This window comes from Apostichopus japonicus, chromosome 3 (genome assembly GCF_037975245.1).
Source record: "Apostichopus japonicus isolate 1M-3 chromosome 3, ASM3797524v1, whole genome shotgun sequence".
Taxonomy (NCBI): domain Eukaryota; kingdom Metazoa; phylum Echinodermata; class Holothuroidea; order Aspidochirotida; family Stichopodidae; genus Apostichopus; species Apostichopus japonicus.
In genome coordinates, this window is record NC_092563.1 from 13,940,826 (window position 1) to 13,954,620 (window position 13,795).

A 13,795-nucleotide genomic window follows, 5' to 3' on the forward strand; every position below is an offset into this window, starting at 1 on the left:
CAGAATATTGAAGCTTCTTTTGAACCTCTATATGCCGGTTACTGACAGAAATATTCTGCCAATGAAATTAACTTTGGCAAAACCCCCCAAACAATTTCATCTTATAAGCAAATTCCTGGTTCCCTTTGACAGATGAAAATATTATATATCCAACAAGACTGCATGAGAAATACATGATTGTAACAATTCAACAATGTATCTCTGCATGGAGAAATTTATCCCAGAGTGGCATTAAGTTTTACCGCCTTCTCTGCTTACCCATTCCAGCCCTCCCCACCCCCCACCGCCACCCCCAAACAAATTTAACAAGAGAAAGTTCTCATGGAAGCTTTGTTGTACCTGGATTGGTGTTTTATCATGTATTTACTGAATATAGATAGATTCACTCAATGTAAAGTCAGAGCCTTGCAAGACTTTCATCACTTTCTTCTTCCCTTTTCCTCTCCTTTGCCTCTTCCTTCTTCTCCTGGCCCTCACCACCCCCCCCCCCCTCCCTAAGTTGTCTTTCAGGCATGGAAGGTGTATTGATACTACCTTGTTAGTTTTGTAGGATAAAATCCATTCATCAAGAGGAGTTACTGGAAGAAATTAATCACTGACACTTTTTGTAAATTATGTTAGTGAATCAACCACCACCTCAGAGACATAACAGATTACCAAGCATTGGAAATATTTTATAGTGTCGTGATTTTGTTAACTAGTTTCTTTCACATGCCATACTGTTCCAAGTTTCTTGCCCTTTTACTTCATTTCCACTGTGAGCGTAACAGTAAATAGGAATATGAGGCATCATGAACTTTGTAAGTTGCCACTGTTTCATATATATATATATTTTTTTCTTTTCTTTTCTTTACATATTGCATACAAACATTTTCACAGACCGACTGTCTGGAACACTAGTAATTGTTGGCACAATTGGTTCCAAATGATGTAAGAAGTATTGTTAGATAACCTTGGTTAGCATTACACAAAGAGGGACAGTTTATGCGATATGCGCATTATTACAGAATGAATACCCTCCCACATACACTATTCTTGTGTATGACCTTCTACCAACGTGTAACGAAACGACTATCCTTGTAACGTTGGTGTTGAAACCTTCTCATGGAGGAATGAAGACATTTTAATCTACATCAAAATCATTTCAGCTAAATCTTGTCAAATTTGACACATTCATAAGAAAGTAAAAAAGTAAAATCTCAAAAGATATCAACTTTGTTTTTTGAACGGTGGTGTATCGGTACATCGACTGACCAATTGACACAGTCAGCCAGTCACAGCTGGATGAATCTCACAACTGTACAACACTGACATAGCTTTACCAATGAAAGTACAGAGTACAGGTGAGATGATTCAATCATCTCACGTATCAGCTAGCATATTTGATATAATTATGTCCCATTAGTGCCATCTTGTACCATCAGTGACGACTTCAGCCATGATAAGTCTTCGTGACATTATTCAATAAACAATTACCAGTATCATCATCATCGTCGTCGTCGTCATCATCATCATCTCTGTTGTTCCTCCCAGACACACTTTCTCTGCAAGCTAGTGCACCTTGGAGCAACAGATCAGGATTGCTAGGCAATCCAGATATTAAACTGTTGTCATCCTCGCCATTGTAACTCTCTTTATAAAGCTTCTCGCCCTTTTTTCTTTCCTTCTCTTTTTCTCTCTTTTTTCTCTCTCTTATCTTTTATTTCGAGTGGGGACATGTGTTTGCCGCTAGGAAGGAAACATTAACACTCTCTAATTAAATCAGGTGTGTATGTTTTGGCTGTGCTAGCAGTGTCTGTCTATGAACGGGAGTTCTAGTACGGTATCAGTTTCGGAAGAGCACCCTCTATATGTGGTCACCAATACTTCGATCATGATACAGTTGCACTTTAGATGCTACCAAAAAAAAAAAGAGAATAAAAAAATGATGGGGATAATGTAGCAGTTATTTTTCACATGGATACAATGGAATCAGGAACGAAATAGGCCTCGGGCATAATGTGCCATGATACTTTGACAATTATATGGTGACAAGTTCACAGTGTGAAAGCTATTGTGCATTGGTGGTAGGCTAGTATTATTCACCTTTCAGGTAACACTTCAATGGTTCCTTTCAATATATATATAATATATATATACATATATGTATATCTATATATATCTATATATATATATATATATATATGTATATGTATACGTATATATATATATATATATATATATTTTTAGATATATTACTTTTATATAATTGAAATAACATATTTTGAATAACCATTCATTTACCAGATCCTATCCTGTTCATAGTATCTCTTTCGAGATCCGGCTCTAGGAATCACAAATGATTTTGAGTTGGTTAGCATCATGCATATTTGATCTCTAGGGTAAGGCAAAATATGTCACTAAAAACAGAACTATAGTATTGTTCGATACAGGTTACAAACGCCTACAGTGGAATTACGACCTTCCATACCGGGTTTGAACCTCTGGACATTCAATCAGCATCCATAGCCTAATGGTTAGGGTGTCGGCATATAGAGCAGGAGGCCCGAGTTCGAATCCCGGTGGAGGCTGGAAGTTTTTCCACTGTTATGGATTTTCCAACTCACTGATTATTAGCAAAAAATATGCCCAACTCCCTGCAATTTCAAAATATGTAAAAATATATATATATATATATATATATTATATATATATATATATATATAGAAATTATATTATTAAATATGAAATTTATGAGATTATTTATTACCACATTTTAACACATTTTCTTGTAGAATATTGTTTTAATACATCAATGACAGGACTTATTGTTTATCCATGCCAAAATGCAAGTATGCAGCTCGACATACTTTATGACCCTCTCCCTAATTCACAAGCGCCACACATATCCATGTTCAAATTGAAAATCATGTATTAAAGGGCCATGTTCAATTATTTAGTCACAGACAATGTTTTATCCCCAGTGTTATAAAGTTATCTCCTTCTGCCATCCTACCTTTATCCCCTACCTATAGGTCCTCTGCCTACCCTCCTCCAGTTCTCCTCTCTCCTCCCCAGTCCTCTCATCTTGACCTTTCATTTAAACTCCCGTATATAGACACCATTAGCTGTTTTTTAGCCCCTGATTGAAATAAGTATGATGAGAGCACCTATTGCAATTTGGGTCATGGCAGTTGTTGCAGTCAGTAACAGATGATTTTTGGTGACATTATGGCAAGTTTATATTACGGGCACGGCAATTTCTGCTGCGCTGTTAATCAAATCAAAACCTTGCTGACATCCCTTATTCACCCCCCCCCCCCTTATTCGTCAAGTGCACTTCACTGCCAATGTCGTACATCCCTGCCCATACTCCAAACTTTCTTTGAGAGCGTATCTTTGAAAACTGATAATGTTATGCATTTACCTCGTTGGCAGACTTGCTCATAAATATCCACATTTTATCACTCACCACCTGTCCCCTCTTCTCCCCATATACACCCAAAGATCGCCGCCTACCTCCTTCTCATTCTACCACCCAAAGTCTCTAGTTTTTGTGCTATTGCTCTGAAGAGAGCATGTAGTCGAGATCTCTAAGCCATAATCTTTAAGCCGTTGGTAACCATCCTTTCGTATTTGGGGCCTCAGAAGTCAAAAGTCCAGCAGGGGGACAATCTCTGCCTTGCCTCCCGATTACTATCGTTGTCATTTTTGAAGGGCGTTTCTCACTGGAGTAGTTTTTTTCCGGTGTAGAGAGACACGGTATCCACTTACAGAATCTTAAAACATCGACAACAAAGCATGGTCTAATGTGTGTACATGAATTCGAAATTTTTCAACCAAAAACTGGTCATTTACCTTTCGCAGTTTATGTTAGTGAAAGTATAAGAATATTAATAAAAATAGAAGTTTTTTTCCTTATCATCAAAAATTGCGGTTGTTTTCAGTTCGACTTCATCAAACAGAGTTAATTACTTCTGATGGGAATGAAATGAATGATTTGTTTGAAATGAAATAAGATAACAAAAAAAAAAAATGTTGCTTAATGACTTTGTTTAATGAGTTTTCAGTTTTTGAGATGATAATATTCTTCAAACCTGATAAACAAAAAATGTACCGCACCAAAGAAAAAAGGAAAAAAGAGAGGAAAGATCTAGGCTCTGAGTCAAGCTATTGATCATTTACTGAAATGTCCTGCATAGTCTGTCGAATGGCTTTTATTCTTTACCTCAGTGAACTATTTTAGAGGGCAATAAGAATTGTTTCCGACAAAATTTCTGTCGATTTCATCGCACTATGAGACGTTCATGTTCATTTGTCATAGAAGTTGATGGCTCCATGAACGAGACCAAAATGAAAGGTAGAAGTAAGAACTGTCACGGGGAAGAAAGAGGGGAAAAAAGGAATAAAGAAGAAGAAGAAGAAGAAGAAGAAATCGAGATTTAGAAGCTGGGGCCATTATATAAGCAATGAAATTGAAAGAGGGCTGTAAAGATAATCACCCTAGAGAAGGTTGTGTTTTAGAAAACAGACAATTCGTCGTGGAGTTCATACCGGAATTCTTTGACAGGAGGAGGAGGTGGACATAATTTAATGTCCAGGAACAGAGTGAAAGGAACAAAAAATTAAATGGAAGATGTCCTAAAAATAGAACTACAGTAAGAAGACCAAAAAAAAAAAAAAAGGAACAGAAAAAAGTGCATTTGGTTAGGTTCAAATTTGTTTATTTTCTTATTAAGGAATAAAGTGTCTGCAGCCGTTACGTGTCATCGGAATTAAAACGCATTAATGAAGTGGACAGGATCATACGTAACATTGAAGTAACAAAGCTGGCAACTCGCTATGGGAGATCTTGGAATTTTATGGTTTGTATTTAATAAGGTGGTGGCTTTGGTGCAAAAAAAAATTTGGATGAAGTCTTTTGAAATGATCCAGTGATTTAAAGTGAACTTTCAGGCCCTACATATGGAAACGTTTGCTCTATTAATGACCCGTTTTCGGAGAATTAAATGCTGTCGTATACGCACAGGAGGCGTTGCGGTTTTCACTCTCCGAAATTGCTGTGAGGGCACTGCACACTGTGCTGTGTTCAGGTTAGCCGCATAAAGGAGGAAAAATTTCTTACGATGCTTTTGATTTGCTGGTGAAAAGTACGGACCTTAATATATCGACCAATCAAGTCGAAGTTTATATAACTATAGAGAGAAGAGTCAACAAACTTTTCTTTGGGCATAGGAATGAAATTGGTTATGCAATCACACTCCCAGTTAGCACAATGTTAGCATTGAGAGATAGGGACATTTTGGAGAGGTTCACTGCTTTCCGAAGTGGTTCTTACTTTTTCAGATTAAAAAGTACCAGCTTTATTACACATATCATTGTAAAGAGGACACAATATATTTCAAAATGACATAAAAAAGAATTTGTGCTGTACTTTGAAAGTTATGAAAAGAGTTGGCGCGAAATGTGCTTATTTTGTAGCGATATTTGCTGCGTAACGGGGGGGTGTTTTGTGCCAAGTTCCGCAAGGATTCCAATTGGCTATGTAGAAAAGCCTATAATACAGCTGTACCTTCCCAATCGAAAATGAGCTTATTTTAAACCGAAATAAATTCCAGGAAGTCCAAGTATATCTCAGCTAATGATTAAGAGATGAGGCCTATCCTATTGGAAAAACAAATGTGAGTTTTGTGAACATATGGAACCCTTATGGTTTTCTCTCTTATATTTAAAGATCAATAATAGTGCAAGTGAGTATAGTGATATTTCTATGCTGAGAAAGTCCAGCCTTCATATATGGGCTTATAGTGCATGTAACTTTGAACTCAGTTCAACAAAAGTGTATTTTTTTCAGGGGAAAGTTTATGTTTGGAGTAGAAAAGTCGGACATTTAATTCAGTTGACTTTAAACAACAACCATATTTCTACATCTTGAGGAGCATGCATGCAAAAACTTGTAATACTACTTTAATGGTAGAATGCCTCAACATTTTGTAGCTGAGGTAAAAATCTGTACTGTATAGATAAATTTGTTGTTCTGTCTGCACTTTTGCCTTGCCATACTAAGATGGGAAAGTGATTCTGAAATCTTAAAGGAGAAATAAACCCTGGGGTTTGCAGTGACCACATAGTAGAGACTAATATTCTTATACCCTCCGTGAAATAATTAGTCAAAACTACCTTTCCCCGAATTTCCAGGAATTTTCTAATTATTTTTTCACACGTACTGTGTTGGCGGTCATTATGTAACGAGGGCGCTTCAAAAATGATGTCAGCGGGCCACATCATAATTTTAACAATTCCTCTCTCTGCATATGAGTCGTACACTTGCTCTCAGAGATTGTTCGGAAGTTGGTGCAAATTAAATGCCGGAGTGCCAAGCATTTGGTTGTGAAAACAGGAGAGGAGAAGAAGGAGCAGGGAAGGGAAAACGATATTATGTTATTCCTGACAGGAAAAGGTTTCCAGAGAAAAGAGAATGTACAAAAGCACCAAGCTTGCCCTTCCGTCGCAGAACTGTTACTATAGTGTTTCCTGTACTAGCATCATAGTAACTGCCAGTGTCGGCCACAGATGCGATCTCAAGCTCTTAGTCTCGTTGTCTCAGTTCCTCTACTGTCAATTTGATAGCAGTCAAGTCCAAATGCATCCATGTTCTTTTTTTTTCAAAAATTTCCCGCGCCCGGAAAGTGTTTCGGAAGAATATTTGACCAGATATTGCCTTAGTGAACGGAAGTGAACGGAAGCGTAGGAAATGTTTGGCTCAGAAGGTTTCAATGTGTTGAAATGTGATATGTGCGGGCTCGCTTACAACACGAATCAAGCGGGCATTTTCCGAATTCAAACAAAATGGCGAATGCCATGAGTGACAATTAAATCGATTTTTAAAGGTAAAAAAGAAATGTTTTCAATCATTCGTGTTGTTTCTGTCTAAAAGAGCACACTGCAAAACGGTCTGCTCTAAGCAGAAAATGCTAGAGTTTGTTTCTCATTTAACTCTCTGCATACTTTGACATTGGATTGTAACATTGCCTCAGCCTGACCCAGCCAAAGAACTAATACACATACTTGTCAATTTTTTTGCTGTATATGAACAATTGGTATGTTGATAAGTGACAGACAACACCATGTCCTTAGTGAGAAATAAGTGCCCTCCCCCTCCCCCCACCCCCTTCCCCCTTCCCCCTATTAAGAAAATTTTGAACTTTTAAAAGAAAGACGCCAACCTACCAAATTTGCCCAATGAACAGCCTAAATTACTATGTGGTCTAGTCCGAGTGCTTGGTCTTCTGCAGTGCGATCACTATAGTGTTTGGCTAATACTGGACTTTCCGTAGAATGACTATAAGCCGACGACAATCTCAGTGGGTTGGGAAGGAGACATATTGCACGAGGTCGATAACACTCACTTCAGTCTCTCACCATGCATGCATATGGACATGCACCCACATAACCAAAGATCTAGTTTAACACTCTGAGAACGTGCATACGTAGGTACGTACGTAGGCATCGACTACTGCGTTGTTGTGGTCAGACAATGTAGTAACAGATTAGTCGAGGCCTCCCCAGAATGGTTTTTAAAGTAGGTCGGTGAGGGCAGTACGAGTATCATAATTTCATCGTGACGAACCGCAGGCACCTAAAAAGATGCCCTGAGCACTGGTTTGGCCCCTCTTTTATTCACTTTTCCTAGGGAGGCTCTCCTCAAGGATAGCGCCCAATATGTCAGCCGTAAAATATTTCATTATGTTTATGTCTGCCTGTCTAAATGTAAACACATCTCAAAGTTGCAACTCTTGTAAATTTTACTCAAATGTGATCAAGTTTTGGGGCCATAATCATCGGAGCTGCGGGGTTTAATGGCCCTTCTTAAATAATATCTGAAGTGTTATGTTTTGAGAAGGTGCCTGCTTTAACACAGAAAGAGAATTCGTTGCTTACAAATAGCCCCAATTATGGGAATGAGGCGAAAGATTAAAATGTAAACATTTAGGTTTGCAAGATGCTTAACTGTCCAGTTTTGCCAGGGATAATTTTGCTTTATTGACGTGGTTTTTGACAGGTGACAGGCCTAAGTCGTGACAAGTGCAATATGGCATTTAAGGGTGGAGGGGGGAAAAACTTTGTTGCGGACAATTTCTTTACTTTCTTTACGGGATTTTTATTCTGTCCTCCTAGTTTTTCTATCCTTCAACATAAAAATAAATGACAAGAATTGTTTAATCATTACTTACATCTCGTGCCAATCATTTCATTAGAAAACAGTGGTCATGACATTTTGCCTGTCATAGGGTTCTTTAGGAGAGGCCCCCCCTGACTGCACCAAAGGGGTACATTCAAGGGTTTATCATATCAGCCACAGGGAGGACACTACATTTTATAAATGACTAATTTTATTTTTGCTCTCTGCATTCTGTGGTAGATTGTTCTTGTTCCATGCTAAAGTATATGAACTATAACAACACTAATATTCTTACATAGAACAGAAGAAGAGAAAGGAAATTGCTTTGAACACGAGGCCCTTGGAAATATTTTCGTATTATTGAAAAGTAGCGTTTTTTCAAATTTTCACATCAAAATTTCCACGATCTTGTTTAATACTTTTGTTAATTTTTTTACCTGAAAATTTTGAAAGTTGGATTGAAATAACTTGTATGTCAAGTTTATGAAGATATTACTGTGTCATGATATTAGCCACTGTTTCACTCAATTTTCACATCAAAAGTTCCACGATCTGGTTAAATACTTTTGTTAATTTTTTACCGATTATTTTGAAAGTTGGATTAAAATAACTTGTACGTCAAGTTTACGAGGTTATTAACTGTGTCATGATATAAGTCACTGTATCACTCTGATTTATTGTCATTAAAATTATCTATGTGATATAAAAAGTGATTTTCGTCTGATTTATTTACTATTTATTATGATAAATTGTGGCTCAAGAATATAAGGTAGTTTATACAGTGAAATTTCTTTATATTATGAAAGTGATATCAAATGAATTAGGCAAATGTAAGGAGTAAACAGGAAATAGTGAGTGGTGCCTAAAATATGATCTTAAACCATCGAAAATATTTTAAACTATGAAATTAGAGCAATTAATTATAGTGGTTTGTTTAATTTAACAGTCTGTATACTTCTACCTATTCTCAAACCCATTTTACTGAAGCAGGATCAGTTAAATTTTTCCCCTTTTTTCCTAAATTTTTAGCATATTTTGAATATTGAAAATGTCAACTCCTCCTGCTGTTTGCATAGAAATTACAATACAGAAGCTGGGTAGGTGGTACGTATACCGGTATCATAATGTTAGGTTTATGTTCTAAACATTTCATGGTGTGTATAGAGCTATATATCTTAAGTATTACTTTTCATTGGCATCTGCAGGGTGGTGTTTCAGTACACCATTCATACACCATACATGCCTTTCTATCATAATGTTAGGTTTATGTTCTAAACATTTCATGGTGTGTATAGAGCTATATATCTATATTACTTTACATTGGCATCTAAAGGGTGGTGTTTCAGTACCATTCATACACCATATATGCCTTTCTATGATAATGTTAGGTTTATGTTCTAAACATTTCATGGTGTGTATAGAGCTATATATCTTAAATATTATTATACATTGGCATCTGTAGGGTGCTGTATCAGTACACCATTCATACACCGTATATGCCTTTCTATGATAATGTTAGGTTTATGTTCTAAACATTTCATGGTGTGTATGGAGCTATATTTCTTAAGTATTACTTTACATTAGCATCTGTAAGGGGCTGTATCAGTACACCATTCATACACCATACATGCCTTTCTATGATAATGTTAGGTTTATGTTCTAATCATTTCATGGTGTGTATAAAGAGCTATATCTTTAATATTACTTTACATTGGCATCTGTAGGGTGCTGTATCAGTACACCATTCATACACCATACATGCCTTTCTATGATAATGTTAGGTTTATGTTCTAACATTTCATGGTGTGTATAAAGAGCTATATATCTTTAATGTCACTTCAATTGGCATCTGAAGGGCAGTGTGATCAGTACACCATACATACACTGTAAATGCCTTTCTATCATAATGTTAGGCTTTTGTTTTTATCATTTCATGGTGTGTATCGAGCTATATCTTTAATATTACTTTACATTGGCATCTGTAGGGCGGTGTTTCAGTACACCATTCGTACACCATACATGCCTTTCTGTCATAATGTTAGGTTTATAAATGTTCTAATCATGTCATGGTGTGTATAGAGCTATATATCTCTTGAATATTACTTTACACTGGCATGTGTAGGGTGCTGTATCAGTACACCATTCATACACCGTATATCCCTTTCTGTCATAATGTTAGGTTTATGTTCTAAACATTTCATGGTGTGTATAAAGAGCTATATATCTCTAATGTTACTTTACATTGGCATGTGTAGGGCGGTGTTTCAGTACACCCTTCATACACCATACATGCCTTTCTATGATAATGTTAGGTTTATGTTCTAACATTTCATGGTGTGTATGGAGCTATATATCTTAAATATTACTTTACATTGGCATGTGTAGGGGGCTGTATCAGTACACCATTCATACACCATAAATGCCTTTCTAGCATTATGTTAGGATTAGGTTCTAATCATTTTCATGGTGTATATAGAGCTATATATCTTTAATATTACTTTTACTTTGGCATCTGTAGTGCAGTCTATCAGTACACCATTCATACACCATATATGCCTTTCTATCATAATGTTAGGTTTATGTTGTAATCATTTCATGGTGTGTATCGAGCTATATATCTCTTGAATATTGGCATGTGTAGGGTGCTATATCAGTGCACCCTTCATACACTTATCTAAAGTTGTCCATTTTTGGTCTTATACTGTAAAGATTTAACTATAATGCTATGAAGGAGGTGCTTTTATAATTTTACATTGCTAACTGTTCATAGTCTCTCTTTGATTACTGATTTACACATGCAAAATATCACTGTGAAAATTGCCAAAACATCATTTCTCGAATTTCATTTTATGGTGTTATTGAATGCTCTTATCCCTTTTCATCATTAAAAAAACTTTCCTAAAAGGCAAAGACGAAAATTTGCAACCTCGAATAATTTGAAAATATTTCCAGTTGCCTTATACATTTACTACCGCAATAATGATAAAGAGAATAGCTGTCATGCACCTACCAGTGGGACAACCTTTTCTGAAGCAGTCTTCGTTTCGAAACTTCAGTTCGTTTTCTTTCGTTCTTACTTTTCACGATGATAATTATTTAATTGGGAAGTTTCTTAATAAACTTCTCGGTATGCTCTTTGTCTTCATTCATTAAGCAAACTTAAAAAATATTCGCTGTGATATAATGTTGAGCACTTTGTATTTTAACTGCTTTCATAATTGTGATTAAATGGTGAAATTAATTTTGATATCTTGAAGACTGTTAAGAAACACTGCCATCAGTTCTCCACATGGTATATCTAGTTTGATTTTTTTTTTGAGAATCAACCCTTTAAAGATGTCAAGCTTATCAATGAAAGTGGCTGGACTACTATAGTCTAACAACATGCAGACCATTATCAGGTCAGTTCTACCTCAGATGAAACACACACAAAAATTTGATAGGAAAACAGATGAATTTTGAGATCCTCAAATAACTTGTTTTACAATGGATAATTACATCATTGACAAAGATAAATGGTGTTGAGTCTTGGTTTTTGTTGTTGGTGGTTACTTCTACGGATAAATAAAATAAGTTGTAACTTAAGATACTTAATCATCGAATATTACTACACACGTGGGCAAAGTGCCGTCTGCGAGCAGCATGCCACCCTCTTGCGAATTGCCCGTGGCCCGCGAGGTCTTCAGAACACTTATTACGCTCCCCACAGTACCCTATGATATCTGAGCAATTCAATTTTTTACCCAACCATTAATAAACTGAATAACGAATTCGATTGAATGACCAAAAGGGAAAATGGGAAATTTTGGCTAATTTGAATATTTAGGTCAGTGATGGCCTAATTATGCTAGAAGTAATACTTTAACAAAACAGAATTGGACAGTGGATTAATCACGTAGAACATGGTGAGATGTTTCGTTTCTGTATAAGATTGCAATTTCATCTTTGCCATGAGAACTGGTACACCGTAAAGAGTTTAACAAATGGCCCGCAGCAGATACGGTACAGAATATCGCCGTGGCCCGTAAAATCAATTTCTTGCCCAACTGTGATGTAAACTGTGTAACAAAACTTTATAATACCAATCTGAGGGTGCCTTATTTGGCAAGATGTTAGGATTGCATTGGTGCCGATTAATAGATATGTATTTATGTAACATAAATCATCGGTGGTATTGGCGATTGATGGACCAACGAGATGACTAACAAGTTTTGGCATTAGCGAACACCCACCCCCCCTCCCCCTTTTGAGCTAAAAGACACAGCAAAATATCATAGCCAAGACCACCATATCCACATACACACAGAGAGGCTCAATGTTCACTCAACCAAAACGTTAAAGACAAAATGAGCACTATAAAAGTGTCGGGTGTTTGACATTTTGCCTCTGGAGTGGTATCGCTTAGGTGGTATCTTTCACTGTTGTTTGGTTTGACATCTTTTTGCAAACATTTCTGCTGTTCTTATAAAAAATTGACCTATGTTTCTTTGAAAGGCTGGCATACAGTGGCATGATCTGCTATTGTGCAATTGTGAATTTATAGATTTGAAGAAAATCAACTTTGTGGTATTCCAATATATTTTTTTTGGGGGGGGGGGTGGGGGGGGTCCCAAAGTTGCTTACTGAGAATAGTGAATAGATATGCTTATGTCTTTTTGTCAATAGCTTAACAGTTAATACTATTGTCAAATTGTAGTGAATACAATTTTGTGCAAAATAGTTGCAAAGTTAAACATAGAACATGAAGTATATTTTGCTGACAATGAAAAACTTTATTTAGGCTTGGCAGGTTGGGTGCCCCTGATTGATTTATTGACTTGAAGCCATGAATTGATTTGTATAGGTTTACATTTTTTTTGTATAAATAAAACTTGGCAAAAGTTCCAAAAAGAGCAAACATGGGGGAAAAAATCAATTGGCAAAACAGTCTATACATATATATTGTGGTTCTTTAGTTCTTATTGTGTTTTGGCAAAGCAACAGCAAATATTTAAAACTGTATATTTGTTTAATAGCCATTATCTGTTATTAAGTTATGTAACTGGTGACAGGTTTAGGCATTTTTTTATCCTTTTTTTTATTGTCTTTTTTTTTCTGTGTCATTTGCTTTTCTGTTTTTTACCGCTTGTGGACTTTGATCTTTCTCTACTTGAATAATCTGCCATAAAAGAAACTATTTCAGACTATTTTAGACTGTCACAATATCTCTGGAGAATAAAGTATCGGGCAAAGTGATGATGATAGGTCCTCAGCTTTTGTTCATAGCTTTTAAATACAAAATCGATTGCGGTAATTATCAAATTTATTTCCGAGAAAATTTTCACACGGTCGCAAGTGTTTGGTCAGTCCTTTTATGATGATAACTTTTTATCGGGCGATAAAGATCAAGTTCTGAAAGTGAAATTATGACGTACTATGGGCGTAGTAGTACTAGCAAAGCTGTTGTTGACTTTGCTTTAAATTACAACTGACTGGGTGGGTGTCTATATAGTTTATCCTGCTGTCCCTCTGTCTATGGATCTACGTGTCTGTTTAGACAAATTTGCATGGAAGGCCGTATGTGCATGGTCCACCCTATGATCATGTGATCATGTATGGTTTACCTCCAAGTTCCCCTAATCCTTCCTCTCATTT

General features: G+C 36.3%; 1 long non-coding RNA gene across 1 annotated transcript; it reads right to left on the bottom strand.

Moving 5' to 3' along the window:
• Positions 1 to 702: 702 nt before the first annotated feature.
• LOC139964118 (uncharacterized) lies at positions 703 to 6,867 on the bottom strand. The gene is made up of 3 exons (XR_011791828.1): positions 6,160 to 6,867; positions 2,471 to 2,636; positions 703 to 1,896 (listed from the first exon to the last, which is right to left on the bottom strand). It is a non-coding gene; the product is annotated as an uncharacterized lncRNA (long non-coding RNA).
• Between the last annotated feature and the right edge of the window lie 6,928 nt (positions 6,868 to 13,795).